Raw genomic sequence first — 16,690 nt, forward strand, 5'->3', positions numbered from 1 at the left:
TGACGGAAATTAAATCTGTCACAATGATTTTATGACCCAAGGTTCTGAGATGCACATTTTTTCGTCACAAATCCATCACAATCAATGATTTGTGACTAAAATCCCTGTCACAATTTCGCCATTTTCTTGTAGTGTTTTTTAATGCGTAACCAATTGGACATGACATTTAATCTATAGATTGTTCAAGCAAAGCTGTTATAATCAATTGTAGTAGCTGCTATGCTTCTCATGAAGTAAACATAGCTATAAGAAAATTGAAAAAAAAAAAGAGAATGTAAATGAAAGGGCATGCAGTTCAAGTAGTACAAAGTTTCAAAAACATAGCTTTAAGAAAATTGAAAAAAAAAAGAGAAGGCAAATGACAGGGCAGGCAGTTCAAGTACAAAATTGTTACTAGAAAAAGTTAAGAGCCAGCATCCGATGAAATCTTGTGGATGATTGGTGCACTTTTGTTCTTTTAACCAATTTTAAAAGTAGTTTGCCACATTGGAGGATTGTCGATACTTGATTTAGAAGTTAAGAATCACTACTAGTAATGGGACATTTTTAGTTACTGTTTTGAGAATTGTTTAAATCGCAAGATACCATGTACCATTCTTGGGAAAGAAAATTTTGGTGTTGTTCCAGAGGATGATTTACCAACACTTCCATCAAATGAAAGACTAATTGTTTGGTTATGAGAATTTTTTCACTTTTTCGAAAAAATTTCACTCTACGTCAATTCTAATTCCAAGTTAATGTTTCACCATAAGAATTTTAAATACAACTTGGAGTTGTATTTAAAAAAAGTAAAAAAACAAGAAAAAAGTTGTTTTCACTATTTGGTATCTTTCCTCTCACAAAAGTTTAAAAACAACTCCAATTATATTTATAAATAAATAAAATTTCAACTTCAACTCTAACTTCAAAAATTTTGATTTTCGTGAACCTCATAATTGTCCTCTTCCCGGAAGTTGACACTCCATGTAAAGCTTAATGAATAAATAGGTGAAACTTCATTGACTACAAATCCAATTGACTTCAATGCCCTATATCTCAAAAAGTGGAATATCCAAAGAATTCAGTAGATAGTGGTTCAAACTACTCTAGAGTCTAGATAAAGATACCAAACACCTTCCCTAACTCCAAAATTAAAGCTTTAAAGCCATTACACCCCCACACAAACACAAAGGATCTCAATCTGATCTACCAAATCTTACTTCTTTCTAAACATAAATTAAAAAATTGAGCCTACCCAGTTTGAAAGGATTATACATGTACACTCACAGGATTAAAAAAATATTTTCCCTACAGTTTGAATTAAAGTTGAACTCATTTTGATACTACCATTGCATGCCACATGGCAGCAACACAATAGGCCAAGTAATTGTAATCCTCCAAACTACTCAAGCTGCCGTATGGACCCAAAACATTTAGCCAGCAATCGTCAAACTTTTAAAACGAAAAAGTGAGGCCACCTAAGCTCTACCCAACTAATTTGGAGTTTCGGACATTCAACCCATTATATTAGTGTAGTATATAATCTGTTGCAGTTCCAAAACAAACCAAAACAAACCAATTTTCTTCTTTTGAAATGGATTGGACCAGAGGCCACGGTTCATCTGCTGCCGTCTCTGTTGCCAAGTCACGTTTGTCCGGTGAGGTTTTCGCGGTCAAGTCCGTGGAACTATCCAAGTCACAATTGTTGCAAAAGGAGCCGAAAATTCTGTCCAAGTTGAGCTCACCTTATATAATTAGCTACAACGGGTACGATGTTACAAAAGAGGACGACAGACTCATGTTTAATCTTATGATAGAGTACATGTCGTATGGTACACTTACTGATGAAATTCGAAAACAGGGCGGTCGGATCAACGAGCCACTGATCGGGTAACATACCAAGCAAATTCTGCTTGGATTAGAGTACCTTCATTCAAGGGGCATAGCACACTGTGACATAAAAGGGGCAGAACATTTTGTTAGGTAAAACTGGTGCCAAAATTGCCGACTTCGGTTGTGCTAGATGGGTTGATCAAGTGGAGAGGGACGGTGGCGCCACAGAGCCAATTAGTGGGACACCGATGTTCATGGCACCGGAGGTGGCACGTGGGGAAGAACAGGGATGTCCATGTGATATTTGGTCATTAGGATGTACGTTTATTGAAATGGTGACATCCGTGGACAATAAAATTTTATTAAATTAAATCCGTTGGAAATTCAAATTATATTAAATTCAAAAATATATTAGTTCCAAATAAATATTTTGGATTAATATAATTGAATTAATTATTTAAGTCCAAACATATAAGGATTTAAATAAAGTTTAATTTTTATTGGATCAGTCTATTGATTTAGGCTACAAAATGAGAACCCTACTTTGCTAAACCCAAAATATTGTCATATTCTAGAGGCCCAAATACGCGTTACGTGTCAAATGACATGGTATGCCAAGTCAAGTGAAGGAGCCAATAGGACCATGCCACATGTCAAAATGATGTAGCAAACCCAATGAAATCAAAACCCATAAAAGGCGCCACGTCACTTGAATTTGATTGGTCAAATGAAGTCTGTCTCCATCATGACTCTTCCCTTTCCACAACTATAAATAGGGGTCTCATAATTCAGAAAAGGGACCCCAAAATTCTAACAACTTGCAAGAGAAAGCTCATGGAGTAAACGTCATAATTTCTCTAAAAAGTTCAGACATTCAAATCAAGTTCATTAAGATTCAAGATTCAATATCTAGACCTCAATATTCAAGAACAAGCTCAAAAGCCCTTGAATTCAAGCACAAGTCAAGATCAAGTCCCTCAAGTTTAACAAATCAAGTTCAAATTCAAGATTAAGCTTCAAGCCCTTGAATTTATATTTAAAAAGTCAAATCATAGGATTCATAGAGATTGTAACACTCACACTGAAATCAATAAAATTGATTGTTGCAATATTTTCTTGTCTCAAGTTATTTATTTTCAGCACTCAAAAATTTTATTGTCCAACAAATTTTGACACGCCCAGTGGGACAATCTCTACCTCTCATCTCAACTTTTCATACTTCAAAGTTTAAGAACAACGAAATGACTTCCAAGAAGGTCAATTCTCAATCAACTGCTTCTAAGGCTGCAGATTCAAAGTTCTCTGCTGAAGTAGAAAGCATCCTTGGTGTTACTTTCGAAAGCGTGGGAGCTGTCACAAGAAGCAAGGCAGGCTTGCTAGGACAACAAACACATCCAGTGTCGTCCGCTCCAGCTTCGGTTTTTGGATCTTCAACCTCGAAAGGAACGAAATCCAATGCAAGTGCTTCAGAAGGAGGAAGCAGTATGGCCGAGTCGCTGAAAAAGACTTTAGCTCTACTTGAGCATTCCGGTTCCAAATACTCTGGAGCCAAGAGTGATTGTCGTTCAACAAATGCATCATCTCCACTTATACCACATAAGCTAAGCACTTCAAAAATCAACTTATGTGATAATCCGTGTTACTCTCCAACATCTCCGGTGATCATGTAAGCAATGGTAACTGATGCCTCGTCTATAGAGGAGCAGCTTGCGAATCTGACAAAGGCAATTGAAGGCCTGACCAACTATGTTCAGAATCAAGAGGCTAGGATTGATAAGATAGTGGATAGGGTGGAAGGCTTGATAGGCGGAGAATTTAGCCATGCACCGAGAAAAGCTCCAGAGGTTCATGAGATAGAAAACCCCATGAAACAAACACTATCGACTAAAGAGGTGCAAGTTTCTGCTGAGGGAATGATCCCGATTGGGCAATTGAGGGAATTTATTAAAGAGAGCCTCAAAGACAAGTATGATGTTGTCACCAAGACCTCCTTTGCATATGCCAAGCCTTACACTGCAAGAATAAATAGCCTCAAAATGCTTGCCGGCTATCAACCCCCCAAATTTCAACAATTTGAGGGCAAAGGTAATCCGAAACAACATGTCGCACACTTTGTTGAGACATGTAATAATGCTGGAACTTACGGTGACTATCTTGTCAAATAGTTTGTTTGTACCCTAAAGGGAAATGCCTTTGATTGATATACGAACCTTGAGCCTAATTCCATCAGTAGTTGGGAGCAATTGGAACATGAGTTCCTGAATCGCTTTTATAGCATAAGACGTACAGTGAGAATGGTAGAGCTCACATACTCAGCATAGAAAGAACGAACCAGTCATTGACTTCATCAATCGATGGAGAAATGCTAGCCTAAACTGTAAAGATAAGCTCAGTGAAGCTTCTGCGATAGAGATGTGCATCCAAGGAATGCACTGGGTGCTTCTTTACATCTTACAAGGCATTAAGCCAAATTCCTTTGAATAGTTAGCTACTCGTGCTCACGACATGGAATTGAGCATGTCTTCTGCTGGAAAGGAAAGAGTACCTATCCATGACCCTCGAAGGGGAAAGGATAAGCAAGAACCCATGAGATGGGGTAAGTTTGTCCCTAAAAATGATGACAAAGAATCCATGAATGTTAATGTGTCTCCGGTGAAAGTCACCACAAAGGTGAGCAAGAAGCAAAGTGTAAAGACGACTTCTGGAGCACGTCCAAATCAGAAAATGTTAAAGGAGATGTAAGAAAAAGAATATCCCTTTCTTGATTCTGATGTTGCTAAGATTTTCGATGAACTCCTTCAGCATAAGCTCATCGAACTCCCAGAGATAAAGCATCCCAACGAAGCCGGAAGGACCAATGACCCTAATTATTGCAAATATCACAGGCTCATAAGTCACCCTCTGGAGAAATGCTTTGTGTTTAAAGATAAAGTTATGCAACTGGCAAAAGAAAAGAAAATATTCTTCGACGATGAGACAGCTAGTTCTCATCAAATCTCTATTACTTTTGGCTTGCTCGACCAGGTTAAAATTTGTGTCAAAGAGCATAATGAGAAGATATTAGAGCTTGACAGGTCTTTGCTTGATGAAGACGATGATGAAGGTTGGACTCTAGTGACTAGATGCAGACGCAAGAAGATGAGTCTACAAAAAGAGACGTACGAGCAGCCAACTGGAAGGAGAATGGTGAAGAAACTAAGGAAACAAAAGTTGGTTGAACTTCCAAACAAGACAAGGGTGATGGAGCTTCGCCATCAGAAACCTCAGCATCCGGTGACTTTAGAGGAATTCTTACCGAGTTGGTTCCGCAACAAGACTCCCCAAGTCAACCTTGAGGCATCTTGTTTTAATACTGCCAAAGAGGGGGCAAAGGGTGAGAATCTACCCATGAAAGTTCCTTCATCTTCCAAAAGGTTGGTTGAAGCTCTTGGCGAAGAGGCACATATATGTGATACAAAAATCACATTCACAAATAACGATCTTCTGCTTGGTGAGACCATACATAACCATCCCTTATACATGGTGGGTCAAATTCTAGGAAAAAAGATCAATAGAATCTTGATAGATGAAGGATTTGGAGTCAATTTCCTGCCTATCCTATGATGAAGGAGCTTGGCATCGCTACTAGCGAACTGGAAGAAAGCCGTATAATGATCCAAGGCTTCAATCAAGGGGGCCAAAGGGCCATGGGATGTATCAAGTTAGGGATTAGTATGGATGATTTTCAATCAAACCCATTGATGATGTGATCGATGCCAAAACTTCATACAATGTATTACTTGGTAGGCCTTGGGTGTACGAGAACAAAATTATCTCGTTCTCTTACTATTAATGCTCTAAGTACCTCAAAAATAGAGTGAAAAGAATGATAGTTACCGATGACAAGTCATTCACTGAAGCTGAGTCACATTTTGCTGATGCAAAATTCTACTTAAAGAATCATATTGTAGATGAGAAAAGAATTGAAGATGTCACCAAGACCAAGTGTGATGATCTTACATCTAAGAAGGTCGCGGTGACTATCAAAAAAATCGCGAACAGGAAGCCTTTCTTCACTTCGAATAAAGAAAGCGTCACTCCTACGAAAAAGAAGGCAACTCCTGTTCTTCGCTACGTGCCAAAGGTAAAGAAAGTGGAAGATCACTCACCTGATGCCCAAGATAATGTGCTAAAGGGGCTAACTTTACCTGTCAGGAAAATTGACGCAATAAATCCATCCTCAAGGCCACTTGGGGAATCTGTGGCTTAAAATTCGCCACCAAATATGGTACTCCCTATGAAGCATACAAAAGAGGGCTTTAATCCAAATGCATACAAGCTATTTGTAAAAGCTGGATACAATCCTAATGAGCTATCAAGGTTGGGAAAACTTCCATCGGAGGGTAACACTAGGAAAGCACGTGAAGGACTAGGATACGCACAGCCATCTCCAATTCGCATCTCCATAAGAAGGGCAGTCAGTAATTACATCACCGTGGAAGAAGAATCGACTGCCGCTAATAAAAGACCCTCCATATTTGATCGACTTGGAGAATCAACCACAAGAAATTCTGTGTTCGAAAGGTTGGGTCCTATAAATAAGAAGAAAAACAACAAGTGTCAAAGAAGTTGTCAAAGAACAATGCAACACTCTTCATTTAAAATCCAGAAGGATTTCTAAAGTTTGATTCCTTCTAGAATGAAGCGACAGATGGAACTGGTAGTTTCATGCAATGACGTGTTAAAATAAAAGGCGCATACTGTGGTTTATACCAAGCAACGAGAAGAAGATGAAGAGAGTGTTGGCTCCTCATATTATGTTACGACCAAGAATAAAAAAGATGTCTTGTCTCAAATAAAAGTTGATGAAGAGATAAAAAATGCCTTTTGGTGCTATTATATATCCGTCAATGATGATAATCCTCAAGAGGAGGAAGATGCTGGAGATGCTCCATCGCAACTTGAAGAAGGAGTAAAGGCCATAATAGATCCCTTAAAGGAAGTTAATCTTGGAACCGATGAAGAACCAAGACCAACTTACCTGAGTGCGTTTCTAGAAGTAGAGGAAGAAATCTCTTATATGGACATACTCAAAGAATATATGGATGTCTTCGCCTGAAGCTATAAGGAAATGCCTGGCTTAGATCTAAAAGTTGCGGTCCATCAGTTGGTAGTCAAGAATGGTGCCCGTCTTGTTAAGAAAGGCCAAAGACGCTTTAGGAAGGAGTTGGTTCCACTGATCGAAAATAAAGCTAACAAACTTATTAAAGCTGGCTTTATTCGTGAAGTCAAATATCCCACGTGGATTTCAAGTATTGTTCCAGTACGGAAGAAGAATGGCCAAATACGAGTTTGTGTCGACTTTCGAGATCTCAACAACTCATGCCCTAAGGATGATTTTCCAATCCCCATATTGGAGTTAATAATTGATGCCACCTCTGGTTATGAGGCAATGTCCTTCATGGATGGTTCATCCGGCTATAATCAAATTCGTATGGCTCCAAAGAATGAAGAACTCACTGCATTTCGTACGCCTAAAGGTATTTATTGCTACAAGGTGATGCCTTTTGGTTACGCTGGTTCCACTTATCAAAGGGCTATGTAGAACATCTTTGACGGCCTGCTCCATAAAAATATTGAATGGTATGTAGATGATCTAGTGGTAAAGTCAAGAAAGAGAGACGACCACTTAAAAGATCTAAGAATGGTATTCGAGTTACTTCGAAGATATCAACTTAGGATGAATCCATTGAATTGTGCCTTTGGAGTTACTTCAGGAAAATTTCTTGGCTTCATTGTGCGACACCGAGGAATTGAAATTGATCAAGCTAAGATTGATGCAATTTTGAAGATGCTCGAGCCTCAGGATATTCATGAGTTCAAAAGCCTTCAAGGAAGGCTAGCATATTTAAGTAGGTTCATCTCAAACTCCCTTCGAATGGGACCAAGCTTGTAGTAATGCCTTTGAGAGTATCAAATCGCACTTAGTGAAACCTTCAGTTCTTGCGGCACCCATACCTGGGAAGCCGTTGATACTCTACGTCGCGGCATAAGAAAGGTCGGTTGGAGCACTACTGGCTCAAGAAAATAGTGAAGGCAAAGAAAACTCTCTTTACTATCTGAGCAGAATGATGACACCAAATGAGCTAAAGTATTCTCCAATTAAAAAGTTATGTTTGGCATTGGCCTTCTCAATTCAAAAGATGAAACACTATTTTCAATCCCATATGGTTCGTCTTATGTCTAGGGCAAATCCCATCAAGTTTGTAATGTCGAAACCTGTCCTTAGTGACTGACTTGTTAGATTGTACCTTTAATTTCAACAGTTTGAGATTGTGTATGTTCCCCAAAAGGCCATAAAGGGACAAGTATTGGTTGACTTCTTAGCATACCACCCGATACCTGATGATTGGGAACTGAGCGATGAACTTCCTGATGAAGATGCAATGGTCATTGAAGCTAGCCCCCCATGGAAGATGTACTTTGATAGTGCCGCACATCGAGATGGAGCTGGTGTCGGGGTGGTATTCGTCACTCCATAAAAAGAGGTCATCCCATACTCTTTTACCTTAATAAATCGTTGCTCTAAAAATGTTGCTGAATATAAATATTTAATACTTGGACTTGAGATGGCAGTAGACATGAAACAACTGCAATTACAAGTCTTTGGTGACTCCCAATTGGTGATCAAACAGCTTTTGGGAAGCTATGAAGTCAGAAAGTCTGAGTTGCGACCATACCATGATTATGCACAGAAGTTGATGAGGTGGCTTGGAGGAGTAACCCTCTAACATGTGCCAAGGAGAGAAAATAAGTAAGCTGATGCCTTAGCTGCTCTGGCCTCAACCCTAACTCTTCCAAATCAGAACCAAGTTACTGTCCGCCAAGAATGGGTAGTGCCGCCATCAAATGAGGATGTGGAAAACAAGGTTGAATACCTCGTTACCGTGTCTGAAACTGTAAAAGTAGATTGGCGACAACCTATTATTGATTACTTATGTTATGGGATACTTCTAGAAGATCCAAGGAGAAAGACTGACATTCGTCATCGTGCACCTCGCTTTCTTTACTACAAAGACACACTGTACAGAAGATCATTTGAAGGAGTACTCTTACGGTGTTTGGGAGAAGAAGAAGTAATTCAAGTTTTGCAAGAAGCGCACTTGGGAGTTTGTGGATCATATCAATCTGGACCGAAGCTCCATTTTCACATTAAAATGATGGGATATTATTGGCCGACGATGATGAAAGATTGCTTGGACTATGCGAGAAGATACAAATCTTGCTAATTCCATGCAAATTTCATACATCAACCTCCAAAAGTGCTACATCCAACTGTAGCATCTTGGCCATTCAATGCTTGAGGAATGGATGTTGTTGGTATACTTCCAAAGTCTTCTGGTGGACACTTATACATCTTGGCGGCAACAGATTACTTCTCAAAATAGGTCAAAGTTGTTGCTCTCAAGGAAGTAAAGAAAGAAAATATTGCGAACTTCATTCGAGTGAATATTGTCTTTCGTTTTGGAATCCCTCAATATATAATAAATGACAATGGCAAGCCATTTGATAACAAGTTGATGAACAAGATTTGTGACCTATTTGGCTTCAAGCAGCGCAAGTCTTCAATGTATCATGCTGCCGCCAATGGTCTAGCTGAAGCCTTCAATAAGACATTATGCAACTTGTTGAAGAAAGTCGTCTCTAAATCCAAACGAGACTGGCATGAGCAAATGGAAGAAGCTTTTTGGGCGTATAGGACAACTTATCATACACCAACACAAGTAACCCCATACTTACTTGCTTTTGGAGTTGAAGCAGTCCTGTCACTTGAGCGTCAAATACCTTCTTTGAGACTGGCTATTCAAGAAGGGCTCACCGATGAAGAAAATGCTAAGTTGCGCCTTAAGGAGTTAGAAGCTCTTGATGAGAAGAGGGCAGAGGCTCAACAAAATCTTAAATGCTATCAAGCCTGGCTATCTCGTTTTTTCAACAAAAGGGTTCGCTTCAGGTGCTTCCAATTTGGAGATCAAGTCCCTACAGTAAGCAGGCCCATTATCACTTCTCGTAAGTCTGGGTGAAAATTTACCTCAAAGTGGGATGGACCATATGTCGTACAAGAGGCATATTCAAATGGTGCTTATAAGCTTATCGATGCAGATGGCATGAGAGTTGGCCCCATCAACGCTAAGTTCTTGAAGAAGTACTATCCTTGAAGGAAGATGACACTCCTTAAGGCATGAATATAAACTGCATGTACACTCCTTAAGGCACGAGTATAAACTGCATGTACACTCCTTAAGGCACGAGTATAAACTGCATGTTCACTCCTGGCCCGCAAGAGTATAAACTGTGTACGGCTCAAAAAGAAAATGAAAGTCCGCTAGGTTGAAAACCTCAAAAGAGGCGTCCTAGGCAAAACTTAGGACACATAAAAAAAAATTAAAAAATTAAAAAATTAAAAAAACTCACCCAGGACTACGTTTTGACTTAATCCTCTTAATTGAGGTACGTAGGCGCTTGGAATTTTATTCTGAGTTCAGTTATATGAGTGTCGAAAAAAAATACATGGCCCTGCTTGATCTGCCGAATGAAAGTCTAGCCTGCATGCATCTTGATTAAGTCTTAGACTTATGACAGATACTTTTGGATCAATAGGGGCAACCCATCAAAAGGAAAAGAAGCTCTTTCAATAGGATTTAGAATACCCAAAGCCTACAGTTAAGGCATAGATCTGCCACATGTGCAATTATCAAGTTTGCAAGTCAAAAGCTTTAATTCTTAAGGCTTTCAAATTGAAGTTGCAAGTCCAACTCGGTTGTCAGACAAAGGCGTAAAGCCAATAAGCAACAAGTTTTGGATAGAAAGGCCAGATTTCAATACTGCGACATCAATACATCAAAATAAGCAAGCAATTCTTAGTTTTGAAATTCAAAAGCAATATTAAAATAAATGTGCAATATGAAGAAAAAGGGTTTCCATTATAACTGATAGATTCGACTACTTAATAAAAAAAGGGTAAAAGAAAACAACAGGAAGGTTTGAAGAAAGACACCTCTTAAGGATAATATAACCATAGCTTATAATTAACTAAATCTTGTAAAGCAACCTCTAAGACTTGCTTCTTCTTCTCCACGACCTTTGAGGCATTTGCCTTTGCGAGGGAGACATCAGAACACTTGGAAAACTCTTCTTCAGCAGTTGAAACTATGGATTCCATCTCTGCATCTTCTTGCTTGGCAGCATCTCGGTGAGCTTTCAACTTCTTCACCTTCTTTCTCGCCTTCTAAAGAGATTTGCAGACGGTAGAAACTTTTTTAGATTTTTCATCTCTCTCCCTTAACACAAGATCAAGATGTTCTTTGGCTTTTAAATATGACTCTGAATCTTTAATTGTCGTGGTTTGATCAACATGGGTGGATTGTGCTTGGTCATAAGAAGTCTCCAGCCTAAAGAAATACCCCAATAAATTCTGCAAAGGGGAAATATCTGCCCCCATTCCACTCATGTCATTGAGTATAACTTCGACGTCATCTTGAATAGATGAAGCACGATTCAGAGTAAGGCCTGCAAGTTTGGTACGGATACTAGCCCAAGCCTTCATGATAAATTCCCTTTTAAGCTCTGAAATAACCTTTTTGCCATCAAATATAGACATGGTCACCGCTGGTTTTCGAGAAAAGTTTTGACTCTATATTTGCTTTAACTTTACCGCAAGGGTTAGAGATAACCTCTTTGGATGACAAAAGTAACTCCCTTGAGTCTGGACCTGCTACAGACTCGCTGCTATCTTGCAGCTTACTTTGGTGAGGATCTTCCAGAATTTGAACATCGTTTGCCTGGACACACAAATAAAAAACATCATATGAGGGCTATATAAAGGCAAATCATATACTTTGAAATAGTACAGAGTTAAGTCATTACCTTCTCGATAGCTGATGGAGTTTTCGATGAACTAGCAAGAATTTCCACATGGGAGTTGGAATCGCTTTACTTCGCCAAGGATGGTTTTACCTTCTTCCAATAACGATCTCCATGACTACTATCACTCTCGTCTTAGTATGGTCATTTATTGAAAGCCGATTGAGTCAGGGCAGGCGGTTTCTCTTTCTGAGTTTCTGCAGGTGGAGGTCCCTTGAATCTGTATGGAATGACTACCTTAGCTGTCAAAACTGGAGGCTTAGCCACTATTGGGACCTCCTTTCCATGTTCTTGAGGAGTGTCGATAATAGAACCTACAACATTCACCAAAGATTGCAAGTTAGCTTCAGGAAAGTTCCCATGAACTTTGTCCCACCAAGATTTATACGAAGTAGAGGAATGCTTTCGCGCATTAGGTGTGGCCATAGAAAAAGTATCCTTTGCCATGGATCCATGCAACACACAGATGCGATAAAATCTGAGCCCTTTATCAAGTGATGCACTGCGAATATCATTTGCTAAGCTACCTAGGAGGCTTTGATAAAATCCAAACTGACGGCTAAATCGATGCGGGCTATATGGCTCAAGGATGAATAAGTCTTCATACCTGAAATGGAGAAAGTTAAAACGAAGGCTCATGAAGTAACTTATCTCTGAATCAGCTTCTTTATCATTATCCATAAAATAATGAATATTGGACTTGTTCGGCATGGTAGAAGTCCAAGAAATATTATCTCCTCGGTAGATACGCTTTCTGGCATGCTCTTCATCAAAATATATTGCAGCACCTTCTCCAGAATATGCAACCATTAGTGGAACGGATAGCCCATTAGGAAGAGAAACATGTGTCTTGAAATAGTAAGCAAGCCTACCATACACATAATGGATTGGAAAAGGTATTTTGACGTGCTCAAGTTGCGAACCTTTGGTAATCCTGTTTAAACCATTATAAATATATGATAAGATAGGAACGGCAAGACCAAAATTTTGCTTATTGGCTATCATAGCCGCAATTCTAAAAGTTTCCAAACGAATGAAATCTCCGTCCTTAGAAGGAAACACAAAGGAGCATAACCAACATGATAAAAATGCTGCCAAATATGTATCAACCATATGTCCATACCCTACTCCAAGTGTGTAGAGAATGTCGCATCATCTGCACTTGACCACTTTGCTGCACTAGGAATAGTTCCAGTTGGGTTATGTGTTGACTTCAAGCGAATGGATTTTTTATCCTTCCTCACTGGAGCCGCCTCATATCTCAAGACTCTTTTACACCAAAACTTTATCCACTTGCTAAGATAACTCTCAAATTATGAGACTCTCCTTCTTCAAGACGCTGAAAGGCTAAAAATAACAACTCGAAGGTACGGGGGATGAATCTCTCATTCTTCTTATCGACACCGGTGAGCTCTTTGAATTCAGGTACTACTTCTTCATAAGGAAGTCGTCCGATAGGTAGGTCCCCAATTTCATGTAAATCCCAAAGGGATATAGAGAACTCTCCAATCGATGTCAACAACGTATTTATCCTTGAACATCATGCTTCAAGAAAGGCTTGCAATATGTTTGAACTTCGATCGTAGGTAAATAGAGAAGCATAAACAACATCATATACTTTTGCTGCTTTCAGAGTTTGTTGGCTTCTAACCAAAACATCCTCAGCACATTCCCAATATCCTTGAATATGACGAAATTCACCTTCTATCTCCATGGCACTTCCCCAATGTATATCATCCAGAAGTATTCGACGCCCTAAGCAAGGAAGGGTACTCGCAACATTCAATTGACGTTAGCCTGAAGAGTCCATACTTTAACGGATAGATTAGAACCAAGGTCATGTTCGGAAGTCTAGTTCGGCATATGGAGGGAATTCACCAAAGGCGACCATGGATCTGCACACCTACTGACCAGTGGAGTGTAGGTGAATAGCTTGGATAAAATTGTACCATCATCAGCCTCAATAAGAAAATACTTGTTCTTGGAAGATGGAGAGGTATAGTCCTTAAAGTGAATCATTACTGCAATCTGCATAAACAAGGAGGTTTAATTAAAAACAAGTTGAAGTTGAACAAAATACCTGTACGAACAGCTGCTGACAAAAGGTTCCTTTATATTGTGGCTTTATTCAAAGAAAAAGGAAATTGACACCATCTTGAAGCCAAATTGGTCAGTCTTAGAGTGTACGGAGACGAAGTTAAACTCTCGCATCCTAAGCCGATTGTTGCAAAGCCACCATCTTGAAGTCAAATTGGTCGGTCTTAGAGTGTACGGAGGCGAAGTTAAACTCTGGCACCCTAAGCCGATTATTGAAAAGTCAACATCTTGAAGTCAAATTGATCGGTCTTAGAGTGTACGGAGGCGAAGTTAAACTCTCGCACCCTAAGCTGATTGTTGCAAAGTCAGCATCTTGAAGTCAAATTGGTCGGTCTTAAAGTGTACGGAGGCGAAGTTAAACTCTCGCACCCTAAACGAATTGTTGCAGAGCCACCATCTTAGAGTCAAATTGGTCGGTCTTAGAGTGTACGGAGGCAAAGTTAAACTCTCGCACCCTAAGCCGATTGTTTCAAAACCACCATCTTGGAGTCAAATTGGTCGGTCTTAGAGTGTACGGAGGCGAAGTTAAACTCTCGCATCCTAAATCGATTGTTGAATATTGTTATTTGCTTCAACCCTACTGAAAAGAAAAGGAAAGAGAACAAAGCAATAACAAACAAATTAAGGAAAAAAAAATAGGGGAAGAAAATTTACCTCGCGAATTGAAAGCCACTGCCAGAAGAAAATTCGTTGAAATAGAGAAAATTTTTTGGGTATTTATAAGAATTGTAGGGCTGTTTATAGTCCTAATCCTTGATAAATTTGAAGAAAAACATACCAACTTTGATAAAAGATGGACTGACAGGCGTGAATGTGAAGTCCCAATTCACGTTGAAATAGTCAAAGTAAGCATTGTTTGTCTTTTAAGACAAATAGGAATGCAATTAATGACATTAAATGCTATTAAAGAAAAAAAGAGACCCAAATGTTGCGCTTGCACGTGACCAGAAAAAAAAAACTGTATATTTAAAAAACAAATGTTAATTCATGGCCCATATGTTGTTGTAACATATTTTGGTTTATGATACTTTTTTTAATATATACATATTATAGCCATTAAAATTATCAAATTGTTACTTCAAGCCAAGTCTTTAAAATATTAAATATCCCGACAAATCTTGAAGTATGGGGCATTTTATGCATAGTAAAATTTTATTAAAATTTGTGCAAAATTTGAATTATATTAAATTCAAAAATACATTAGTCCCAAATAAATATTGTGGATTGATATAATTGAATTAATTATTTAAGTCCAAACATATATGGATTTAAATAAAGTTTAATTTTCATTGGATCAGTCCATTGATTTGGGCTACAAACGAGAAACTCACTTTGCTAAGCTCAAAATATTGTCATATTCTAGAGGCCCAAATAAGAGTCACGTGTCAAATGACATGGCATGCCAAGTCAAGTGAAGGAGTCAATAGGATCATGCCACATGTCAAAATGATGCAGCAGACCCGATGAAATCAAAGCCCATAAAAGGCGCCACGTCACTTGAATTTGATTGGTCAAAGGAAGTCCGTCTCCATCATGACTCTTCCCTTTCCACAACTATAAATAAGGGTCTCATAATTCAGAAAAGGGACCCCAGAATTCTAACAACTTGCAAGAGAAAGCTCGTGGATCAAACGTCATAATTTCTCTAAAAGCTCAAGCATTCAAATCAAGTTCATCAAGATTCAAGATCTAGACCGCAATATTCAAGAACAAGCTCAAAAGTCCAAGTTCAAATTCAAGATTAATCTTCAAGCCCTTGAATTTATATTTGAAAAGGCGAATCAGAGGATTCATAGAGATTGTAACACTGGCATTGAAATCAATAAAATTGATTGTTGCAATATTTTCTTGTCTCGAATTATTTATTTTCCGCACTAGAAAATTTTATTGTCCAACAACATCACCATGGACTAATGTGACCAACACATCTTCATTGCTTTATCAAATTGCATTTTCCTGGCAATCCCCAGAAATTCAAAAATTCATGTCTTTACAAGCAAAGGATTTCTTGAGAAAATGCTTGAGAAGAGATCGAAGAGAAAGATGGACAGCTAAACAACTCCTCAAACATCCATTTCTCGAGGCATCTTATTTGAATTCCACGTCAAATCAAGATTTTGTCACGAGTTCGCCAACAAGCATTCTTGATCAAGACATATGAAATTCAGTGGAGGAATTAGAAACCATTGATTCTACAATGCAAACAGTTAGCTCAATGGACTCTCTTCTACAAAGGGTAAGAGAATTAGGCTTCAATTGAGGAGAACTGAGATGGAGATGTAATGATGACGAGATATGGATCACAGTTAGAAGAAGCAGTGAATAAGAGTAAGTAGCTTATGTAACAAGTACGAATAACATTCTTGTTGTAGATATTGTACAATACAACTGAACGCGGGAGCAAGAAAAGTTTAGACCATTCTCTCCTCTCTTTATCTCTTTCGTGATGATGAGTTTAGTGATTATGAAGAGAATGCGGTGTTTCAATTTTTAACACAATTTCAAAAACTTAGTTTTTTTTTTTCAAATTTTAACTAAATCTATTGTCAAACACCAACTAAGCATTTTGTAAACGGTAATCTCTTCCCCTCTATGAATAATGTCGTTTAGCAATTAATTAATCGCTTCCATAATTTTTTTTTAATTCTAAATATGAAGCAAGTTCTCTAATTTTATCAAAAACTATTTAATCCAAAGCAAACTTACTACTACAATAATACCGAAAAATCTATTGTAATTCAATAAGTGAAGTTTGTATAGAATATAGGTTGTACTATATAAGACTATATATTAAGGGAAAATGAGTTTGTTAAATGTCAGATATTTACCCTATAAAAAGAAGTGGATAAGTATGTCAAAGGCAGACCAAATTCAAAGTCCA

At 38.4% G+C, this 16,690-nt stretch overlaps 1 pseudogene; it reads left to right on the forward strand.

Moving 5' to 3' along the window:
• Positions 1-1,415: 1,415 nt before the first annotated feature.
• On the forward strand, positions 1,416-16,069 carry LOC107853080 (annotated as a pseudogene).
• Positions 16,070-16,690: the final 621 nt, after the last annotated feature.

This window comes from Capsicum annuum, chromosome 7 (assembly GCF_002878395.1).
Source record: "Capsicum annuum cultivar UCD-10X-F1 chromosome 7, UCD10Xv1.1, whole genome shotgun sequence".
Taxonomy (NCBI): domain Eukaryota; kingdom Viridiplantae; phylum Streptophyta; class Magnoliopsida; order Solanales; family Solanaceae; genus Capsicum; species Capsicum annuum.